Here is a 10,881-nt window from a genome sequence, read left to right as displayed (position 1 = left end):
ATGATTTGTATTCTCCATAAAAGAAAATTCGTATCTGAGAGCTTCAAGAAGGTAATTTTGCTCCCTAGATTTATTATTGCAATTTCGTTTGAGTTTATGGATTCCATTATGTAATTGAGAGAGAAGAAATTTAAACAGTGTCGCTAGATGATGATGACTCTAATATCAACTTAGAATTTCAAAATGGAATGATCAATCTTATTAACTCTTTAGATGATTTGAACAATAGGATTTATAAGTATTTATAGAGACTGCAAGTGCTTATGTAGAGATTGAGTTAACATAAAATGGTTAGAAAAGTAAACAAAAAACTAAACCAAACAAATTTGATATCTCAAGTATGGTGGATTGGTCTTTAGTATCTAATGGGCTTCAGTGTGTTAACTTGACATGCAGAAGGTGAACAACTATCAGTCTCGCTCATCCATGAGTTGTTTGTGGTATTGTCAAATGAGTTTCTAAAGACTATGATTGAAGTCCACCCAAGCTTGGGTAATTCTAAAAGCAGTCCCTTGAGGAGTATCCTTACTCATACTATTGCAAGATTGGCCGGTGTAATCACTCTCTAGAACATGAAAAACAATAATGCATTGGTTACAAAAGATAAATAGTTCTATTTTTATCGTGTTGATATCGGTTCACCTTATGCTTTTACTCCTTACTATAAAATTCTTGAACATTTATCATCCAAATTTATCCCATTGTACTCGAGAAAGGGTATATAGTGAATTTGAGTATATGATTAAATAACATATATGAATAACGTCACTAGAACATTAGAAGTTATATTGTAAAGTTACGCATTAGTGATTGCAAGTTTCCTTCACTTGTTGACATGGGTCATACTCATGATCAAATGGAAAATTTGTCTTTACTTTTGCATTCACTACCCTGTAACTTTGAGATATAAATCCTAAATACTACAGCATACTGTAGAGTTCATTCCACGTATTGTAGAGTTATTTTGGTCACAATACTTAGGGAAACAAATTCAACCGTATCTGCTCCTATTCTAGCCCTCATATATCCAGAGATTAAGGGTTACATTGGATCACTTGCTCTTTGATACTATGGCATAAATTTTCCATAATTAATTGACATTCTTTGAACTTTTGTGTGTTCTTGAATATCTCTAGTTAGGTTGTGATCCTAATAAATTTGTATGAAATTTATTGAATTCTTGAAATATTGTGTTTTTTAATCAATAGAAGAAGAAGCAAGTTGGTCATGGAAGCAACTGTTAAAATGGATTGAGGAATACAAATCTGAATTGGCAAGAGAAGGAGAAAATTGCCATCGACATGGGAGCAAGAGCTAGAGTGGATTGCGGATAAGATTGGCATGTGAATATATTTCTAGAAAATAGAAAGGGAATACTAAAACATTCTAACTTTTTAGAAAATCCAGAGTAGGGCTTAAAATTTCAGATATCAGAAATAGTTTAGTTAGAAACATATTAATTCTCCAACATATTCAGCGTTTGTAGTCCAACGGTTAGGATAATTGCCTTCCAAGCAATAGACCCGGGTTCGACTCCCGGCAAACGCATTTTTTTCAACTTTACTTTTTAGTATCAGTAAATTATTGATTAAAACCAAATTAAACTATAGAACACAAAATAAATCGTTTAGACAATAGTTTCACTTGGATCGTGGTTTTTTGGATAATTTCCACAGTTTACATTCTTAGATGGGATTGGTGGTTTTTTGGATAATTTCCACAGTTTACATTCTTAGATGGGATTGGTGGTTTTTTGGATAATTTCCACAATTTACATTCTTGGATGGGATTGGTTGTCATCATTTTGTTTGTAGCTCGGGTTTTCTTTTCACTTCATCCTTTTTACTCCGTTTTCATACCTTATCAAAACTTCAATCACCTTCAAATCTAGTTTGATGAATGAAATTGAGAATTAGAAAGACCCTTATAGAATGTTAAGTTGCAGAACCAGAATCTTTATTCATTTTCACTTTTCAGATGCCTTATTCTAGTGAAATGCTTGGAATTAATGCCAAGTGAATTCTTGTTGTGATCTGCTACTGATACTGATAAATTTTATTAATAAATAGAGCATATTGAGCTAGTCCACGCAATCACTGTCAAACCTAATACTGGTGTTGAAGAAGCACAACCCACTGCACCCTTTAAATCTTCTTCATTGTATTAGGAATCCCAGTAAAGAAGTCATGTATTGCCGGTTTCTCATATTCCAACTTGACTGTGGTCCTCTACCCTTCATTTATTATTGTATGACTTTATAGTCCTATAAGATATTCAAGCTCAAGTTAAAAAATGATTATATTGTAAAAACGATGAAATCAAAGCCAGATTCACTTCTCATAACATGAAAACATCCAAATCGATCAAAGGAACAAATGAACGAAGAGATGATTTAGATGGTATTGCACTGAACATGTGTTTGAATGCAGTGGATGATGGGGTCTCTGAGCTTCTGGCATTAGAGGGAGATGAGGGCAACAAGAGAAAGAGTGTTGCCATGGCATGTGTTTCCTGGTTTATACAGTTATGCAGTGGTAACAGCAGAAACAGGGCTTCTTAAGAAGTTCACATTGTTGCAAACAAAGAGAAATGTACCTAGGAAGGGTCCTAATGTAACGCCTGTTGCAAACAAAGAGAAATGTACCTAGAAAGGGTCCTAATGTAACGCCCCAAAATTTGGAATTTAATTTTATTATCTCAAGTGTAGTTAGTGAAATTTTAGATGTTTTGAATTAAGTGGTTTTTTGAATAATTGATTTTTATTAGACATTAAGAAAATATCTAATGGTGAGATTTTATTTGGAAAAAAATTGATGTGATTGGTTGATTTTGAATTTAAAAAGGGAGATTTTGTGAGTTTTAATTGAGGAGATAGAAGATTTGTTTTGTTGGTTTAAAATAAGGAAAAGGAAAGAGAAATTAATATTGATTTATTAATGGTGTTTAAATAGGCATAGGGACCCGTGCACAAAAGGAAATTAAAAAAAAAAAGAAAAAAAACCCTAATTTCTCCTTTTAAACCCTAGCTGCCACCGCCGTCGACCCGCAGTCTGCCGTGCGCCGCCTCCATCCTTCGTTCTCCAGCCGTCGGTCTGCCATGCCATCGTCGATCTCGCCCGAATCGGAACCCGAGCCCCTTCGTAAGCAGCCACCATCCCCATCGTTCCGCCAGTTGCTGCGTCTCCGTCAGCACCTCACTGCAAGTCATCAATCGCTGGCTCGCCATCACGATCGTCGCTCGGTGTCGTCAGCAAGCGCCTCCGTCGGTCGCCTACCCAACTGACCACTCCCGAGCCAAACGCATGCCTGATTCGTGCCTCCAATCGCTCTGCACCGTAAACTGACCCGACCCGCGCCTTCTCCGTGAGCCGAACGCCAGTTGTGCCTGCGCCTGCTCCCAGCCGAGCTGCGCCTGCCTTATTTGCCGAGTCGCATCTACCATAAGTGGAGCCGTCAAGCTATTTTTGAGTCACAAGCCTATTTTGGGTTTTTCCACCTATCTTGGTAAGTTAATTGGGTTTTGGAACACCCAACTAAGATTTAAATATTTTGGATCTTAAATAATTTAATTTTGGGGTAAATTAAATTATTTTTCTTAAAAGACAGTTTGGACCAAGTGATTTTGGAGCGTGGGATTTCTCCAGTTAAGGGCTCAAGCGTTGCAACCTCGACCTAGGGTAAGTTATTTCAACTGGATTTTTGGATCCTTGGTCGTTTGATGATTAAGTTATGAAAATATGTGTTTTCTAACCACTAGGACTTCGCTGCTTGGAAAGCGTGATTTGCTGTTAGAACTGGTTTGAGCAAATCTCCAGGTAAGAGATTCTACTACTAGACCTGCGAGTGGGATTAGGAGATCACATGTATTTGTAGTTATGCATACTGATGACTAGATTGCATAATGACATGGCAATAAATGATGATATGATATGACATGATGATGTGATGTGGCATGATGATATGACATGACTTGATGATGTGATGATGATTTGTTACGTGCATGTTATGGCTAGGGTGTATGTTAGCTTATCGTATTAAAGTCGTACCTGCGTGGGTGTCCTTCGGGATCACCATCTTTTTAGGACTGCACAGTCCGACAGAACCGTCAGTCTGGCATTGACATAGACATGATTCGAGTGATTCGATGGGATCGCTCGCAGCCCGATTGTCTTAGTGTTTCCTCCGGATGCACTACAGACCAGTTTGTCCGAGGTGTTCCTTTGGGTTCACCGAAGACCAGTAATGTTCCTTCGGGATCACATGTTGCACGTGTTCGGGAACGTGTCAGTTCTTGGGTACCACTTTCAGGACTCTAATAGGAAGTTAACAGGGACCTAGCGGGACTAATAGTGGGTCCCTTACTGAGTATTTTATACTCACTCTTTCCATTTCTATTTTTCAAGCACGGGCAGAGGTAAGGGCAAAGGCAAGCTGGCGAGCGACCAGAAGTGACTGTGCAGCCATAGGGATCTTTTGCTTCCGCTTTATGTCCTAGTTCAGATTTTGATGTTTGCATTTTATTTTATTCTCTATTTGTTATTTTATTTCTTTAAAATTAGATAGGGCCCGAGTTAGGATTTTATTTTTATACTTAGCCCTAATCACATTTGTTTATGCTTTTAAATGAAAATTTTGAGGTTTTTTTTTTTGTTCTTTTTTTCCAAATTTTACAAATTTTATTTATCTTTTAAATTAGCAATGGCTTCGACTTAGTATAAGGAGTTGGGTCGTTACACCTAATGCCATGGTTGTGAGCAGTCTAGGCTTGTCACTGGCTTTGCTTATTCGAATGGTGATGCTCATTGCTATATCTCCTAAATATCCTCCTTCCCTCCCCACCACCAAACAACAACCATTTTTCTCTAATTTAAAGCCCTTATCTTCTTAATATTGTTGCCTCTTCTGCCATTTTTCTTCTTGTGCATTAGCCGTAAACCACATTTTTTGAAGGCTCTCTCTCTCTATTTTAATGGTGTGTAGGTATAAGAACTCTTTCTTCTTCTCCCTTTATGGTGTGTGGTACATGAGAAAATATTCTCTTAGTATTGAAGGTTTGTTTATGAGAAATTATTTGATATGACTGAACATTATGGCTAGCATTTCATCAAATATGTATCGTGAGATGTAGGTTAAATTATGGGGACGAAGACGAAATTGAGGAACTTGAAATGCTGCTGAAGGTAATAATACATATAGTTTCTGGTTATTCAATTTTCATGAAGGTTTATGAGGGAGGTTATTCAATTTTCAAAGAGCAAACGAGCTTGTTTATGATTGTGAATTTTTCTTTTAGGAAGAAATCTAATTAGTTGGCAGTGGGTTTTCCTTGATAGAGAAAATTAACTTTAAGATTTTGGGTTTTGCAATGTTTGCCTCTAATTTCAATGTTAAATATACATTCAGATTGACACTAACCGGGAATGTCTTATAGTGAATGTTTATAAAAGAATCCTAAATGCAACGAGTATGATCTACTATAGTGGTGAAGCTACCAAGTAAGTGATTTACATTTACACGACAATTATGAAGATCTTTTTACAACAAGTTATTATTATGTTTAATGTTACTCTTATGAGTTTTTATTGATATTAGTTTAAATGACTTCAAAGTTATACTTAGAGGGGAAGAGAGATATTGAGATATATTATGAACTAATGGATGAAGTAGATTCGATTTATCTCACCTTTTAACTGAGGCTGGAATTGGTACCTTGTGTTGGCATTACAAAAGGTAAAACCTTCTTATATTCTTATATTGATGTGTAGAGTCGTACTCTAAAATGAGGTTTTGGTTTCTTACTAGGTTTTGCAAGAATCCATTTGAGCAATTAATTGATCTTTTTGTAGGGTTGGTAGCAAAATTTGGTTGCAATGTTGTAACGCCCCAAAAAATTGGAATTTAATTTATTATCTTAAATGTAGTTATTGAAACTTTGGATGTTTTGTATTAAGTGATTTATAAACATTTGATTTTATTAGACATCAAGAAAATATCTAATGGTGATATTTATTTGGGGAAAAGATTGAGGTGATTGGTTGATTTTGATTTCTATAATGGAGATTGTTGGGTTTAAATAAGAAAGAGATTAAGTGGATTTAATTGATTAAATTAGGGAAAGAGAAAAGAAGAATAATAATAAGCATATTATTATTATTTTTCTCTTTAAAAGGTCCATTGGGACCGTGCACCATTATACCACCATCTCCTTCATTGAGAAAGGAAAGAAAAAAACCCTAGCCGCCACCACTCCGCCGTCAACCGATCGCACAGCTAGCCGACTGTCAAACCGCGCCTATCCAACCGATCGCACAGCCCTAGCCGCCGTCGACCCGCATGCTATCCAGCTGATCGCACAGCCCTAGCCGCTGCAACCCGCGCCTACCCAGCCGATCGTGCATCCGAGCGAAACGTCCGTCGACCCGCGCTTCCAACCGTCCATCCTCTGCAGATCGAAACCCGATCTGCGTCTCCTCTACCTGGAAGCCGTCGTCGAGCGACCGCTTCCGTCTTCGTCGTCGCCCGAACCCGAAAACTCGACCTGTGCGTCCGCGACTCCAATACCGCGTGAAGTCGACCCGACCCACGTCCCTTCTCCTTGACCCGAGTGGCGCCCGCACCCATCCGCGTCGAGCCGCACGCGCGCCGCTCCTGTACCGTAGCCGAGCCGCAGGACCGCGTCAGCCACGCGTGCCCCTGTCGACCCGCGCCTTCTATCGCAAGTCGCGTCTACGTCCCAGCCCAGCCGCTTTACCTCCAGCCAAGCCGCCAGTCGGTTTTTCCCTCTCCAGCCGAGCCAGTTGAGCCGCCAAGCTTCTTTTAATCCAATTTTGACCCATATTTTTTGGTAAGCCTCGGTAGGTTTGATTTGGTTCTAGTCTATCCAGCTAAGGTTTATTTTGACCCTAACTAAGTTAATTGTTGGATTAAATTGACTATAGTTAATTGGAAGCTGAGCTGGGAAATTGTCCAAGTAAGTCCAAACCGAGTTCAGCCTTGATCATGGGTAAGTCACTTCAAATGGATTTTAGACCTAAATTCTTTGAGGGTTAAATTACTAAATTGTCTTTTTCTAACCATTTAGGGATTTCGCTGCTTGGGGAGCGTGATTTTACTGCTAGGACCCATTGAGCAACCTCCAGTTAAGAGATTCTCCTACTAGACCTCCGAATTACATTACAGAGACCGCATGTATGAATATATGGTTACGCACGATTGATAGCTAAGTATATAACTTGAGGTTATTGAGAGAGAGACTGATATTGAAATTGTGCCTACCGGTTGACTCTATGGTTAGCGTGATTAGTACGTCGACGCTATCGCCTTCGCCCTAATGACATAGGTTAGCGTGATTAATACGTCGACGCTATCGCCTTCGCCCTAATGACATAGTTTTTGTGGTTGAGAATGACGTGATATGATATGTTATGGCATGATTTGACGTAATTATGATATGTTATGATAGGTTATGATGTGATTGATGAGATGTTGTGTACATGCTATGGGTAGGGTGTATGTTAGCTTCTTATTAGAGTCGTACCCACATAGGTGTCCTTCGGGATCACCACTATTATGACACAGACATGATGGAGAGATCCGACGGGGTCGCTCACGCTTATGACTGCGTATTCCGACGGGATTACCAGTCTGACATTGACATTGACATAGACATGATGTTTGTGATCCGACGAGACCACTCACCGCCCGATCGTCTTAGGTGTCCCCTTGGGTTCACCAAAGACCAACTTGTTCCTACGGGATCACAGATTGCACGTGTTCAAGGACATGCCAGTTCAGGGGTACCACTCTTCAGGACTCTAATAGGAAGTTAACAGGCATCTAGTGGGACTAGTAGTGGGTCCCTTACTGAGTATTTTATACTCACTCTTTCCATTTCCAATTTTTTCAGGTAGAGGTAGAGGTAAGGGCAAGGCAAGCTGGCGAGCGACCAGAAGTGACCGTGGGAGCCATAGGGATCTTATGCTTCCGCTTCACGAGATAGTTCAAACCTTAACTTTTGCATTTTAGTTTATTCTTTATTTGTCATTTTATCTCTTTAAAATTTAGATAGGGCCCGAGCTAGGATTTCATTTTTATGTTTGTCTCTAATCACATTTGTCCATGCTTTTAAATGAAAATTTGAGGTTTTTGTTTTATTTTATTTTTCCAAACTTTACAAATTTATTTATCTTTTAAATTAGTAATGGCTTCAACTTAGTATAAGGAGTTGGGTCGTTACAAATGTACTTATTTTAAGCTTGTTTGTAGCAAAAGAAGTCTCCATTTATTCTTTCATTGTAAACCCTTTACCAAAAATGGTTATTAGTCAATCTTTTTGTACAAATATTATAAAGTGTATGATAAGGTATATATATTATAGTGTTGACAGTTTGTTTCCATATGGGTGTGTTGTATTAGAAGTACTTGTAATTGAACCGGTATGTGTAATGAAAGAGCGACAAGAAAAATAGGAACTTTCATTTAATGTATTTTCTTGTAAAAAAGAAGTAGTAGTAGAGAAGTATATGACATTTGATTTTAAAGAAAAAAACTGCCAAGATCAAGATATTCTTGACATTCAATTATAGTCATACTAGGTGTTGTTATTGACATTCAATGATCGTCATGCTATGCCTATTCTTGACATTCGATGGGAGTCATGATTAACATGTTTTTTATAAGAAAAAAAGTCAAATTATATAAATTCGTGACATTTTATAACAATCGTCAATACGTAAAGAATGACAAATAATTACTCTAATATGTGTGAACTGATGTCATTTAGCTATTGTCATAAAATATAAAATAATGGCATTCATTATTTGTTAATAATATTGGATATATGACATTTATTTTTGTTACGAAAATACTTATTGTGACAGTTTTTTCAATCTATCATAGATAGTCATATCTTTATAGGTGATAAAATGATTGTAAAAACCTATCAAGAATTTTAAATACGACAAATTTTAGCTACGCAATTTTTCTTGTAGTGTCATCATTTATTTCTAGATCATTTAGTTTCTCACATTTATTTCTCCCTTGACTACATTTGTATTTCTCTCTCTGTATATATACGTACAAATTTCCTTTGGTTTTCACAACAATAAGTCATGGCATGTGTTTTGATGTTCAACAATATCGTTTGTAGTTTGATTTTAGAGATATGAAAGGGTTGGAAAAAAAAGGTGGGAGCATAGTTTAATCCACTACGTGTCCATTAACTCAATAACTAAAAACAAAAGGTTTTCTATCAAACATTAATTGGTGAACGAAGAATCGAAGAAGAAACTATCAACTATGCAGGTAGAAAAGTTGGGAAAGTTTTCTTTTCCACCAAAATTTACAGAAGGATCAACTTTGAAGTACCACTAAATTACTAAATTACTAAAATCATTGAAATCTAACTCTTTTTCTCATGAATGAAGATCAAAGTGTTATGTCATCACATGTAAATTTGGATTTTTAAAGATATGATCTTTGCTTTTCTTTTTTATGCTCCCACTATGATATAATTATTAAATTTTATCTTTCTTTATTGTTATATTTCAACTCGCAACTCTTTAAATTTTAATTATATTTTTTTGGTGTTTTTATAGGTGTAGATAAGAACAATATTTATTAATTGATTTAGTTATATATTTGAAGTTATATAATTGAAAACACTTTGTTTTGATAAACAAATAGTTAAAAGTTTTGCTAAAAGGTGAACGGATAAAATTTCTTCGATACTTAATAACTATGATCTTTATCAAATTGATAAAGATCATAATATAGATATTCTTACCCACCGGTGGGTAAATATATAGGAGGATTATATTTTTTAAAGAGTAATTATAATAGGTAGCAATTTTTAGAATAATTATTAAATATATAGCAATATTTTAAAAAAATTGCTACATTTGCAACTATGCCTTTTTTAAAAACATAAAATACATATATTTGCGTTCGCCGGGAGTCGAACCCGGGTCTATTGCTTGGAAGGCAATTATCCTAACCGTTGGACTACAAACGCTTCTGTTATTTATAAAATAAACTACAGATTCTTGATTTTTTGAAAACCTAAAATGTATTAGTAGTCCCTTTCTATTTTCTAAAACTATATACACATGCTCTCTTATCATTTCTTACATTAAAATTAAACTATTATTATTAAGTCTTACTAATGGTATAAACACTAATTAAATTTATGATTTGATGTCAAATTTAGACAATTAAATGTATAGGACTAAAAAGATATCAAAATTGAAGAATATCAATGTCAACCTATGATATTTTCAGGGGCTCTTGCAAATATGGCAAATTAAGTTTGATAAACTAGACCTATAGTACACAACTTTTAGATTTGCGAAAAAAGGGCAAAATTCAAGCTGAGTCCACATTTGAAAAATGCAAAATTATAAACATTTTCACATGTTTCTTCTTTCCTTCATGCCTCACTAATACACATCATTAGTTCGATACACTTGATATGTTTTTGATACATTTGATGCGTTTTTTATACATTTGTTATGCTTTACTGATACACTCAATGAATTAAATAATACTTGATACATATCATTTGTTTGACACACTAGATATGTTGTTGATACATTTGCTAAACTTTGTAAATACACTCAATTAATTAAATACACTTGATGCACTAAGTAGGATACGCTTGATGTATTGCCGGTACACTTGTTATGAATTGTTTATGCACTTAGCTTGATGAGTTTAATACACTAATGACAAACATTTTATACTTTATTGATACCCTCGATAGATTTAATAAACTTGATGCAGTTCATATATTTGATACCTTTGATATACTACTTTTAGTACACTTTCTAAGCTTATTGATACACTCGGTTGATTAAATACATTTGATACACTTATAGTTCTATT

At 35.9% G+C, this 10,881-nt stretch overlaps 2 non-coding genes across 2 annotated transcripts; one reads left to right on the top strand and one right to left on the bottom strand.

Annotated features, from left to right (window-relative positions):
• Positions 1-1,476: 1,476 nt before the first annotated feature.
• On the top strand, positions 1,477-1,548 carry TRNAG-UCC (transfer RNA glycine (anticodon UCC)). Its single transcript has one exon. It is a non-coding gene; the product is annotated as a tRNA-Gly (tRNA).
• An 8,392-nt stretch (positions 1,549-9,940) lies between these two features.
• Positions 9,941-10,012, bottom strand: TRNAG-UCC (transfer RNA glycine (anticodon UCC)). Its single transcript has one exon. It is a non-coding gene; the product is annotated as a tRNA-Gly (tRNA).
• Positions 10,013-10,881: the final 869 nt, after the last annotated feature.

This window comes from Cucumis melo, chromosome 2, assembly GCF_025177605.1.
Source record: "Cucumis melo cultivar AY chromosome 2, USDA_Cmelo_AY_1.0, whole genome shotgun sequence".
Lineage (NCBI taxonomy): Eukaryota > Viridiplantae > Streptophyta > Magnoliopsida > Cucurbitales > Cucurbitaceae > Cucumis > Cucumis melo.
The sequence above is the reverse complement of the archived record's forward strand: the minus strand, read 5'-3'. Positions and strand labels throughout refer to the sequence as shown.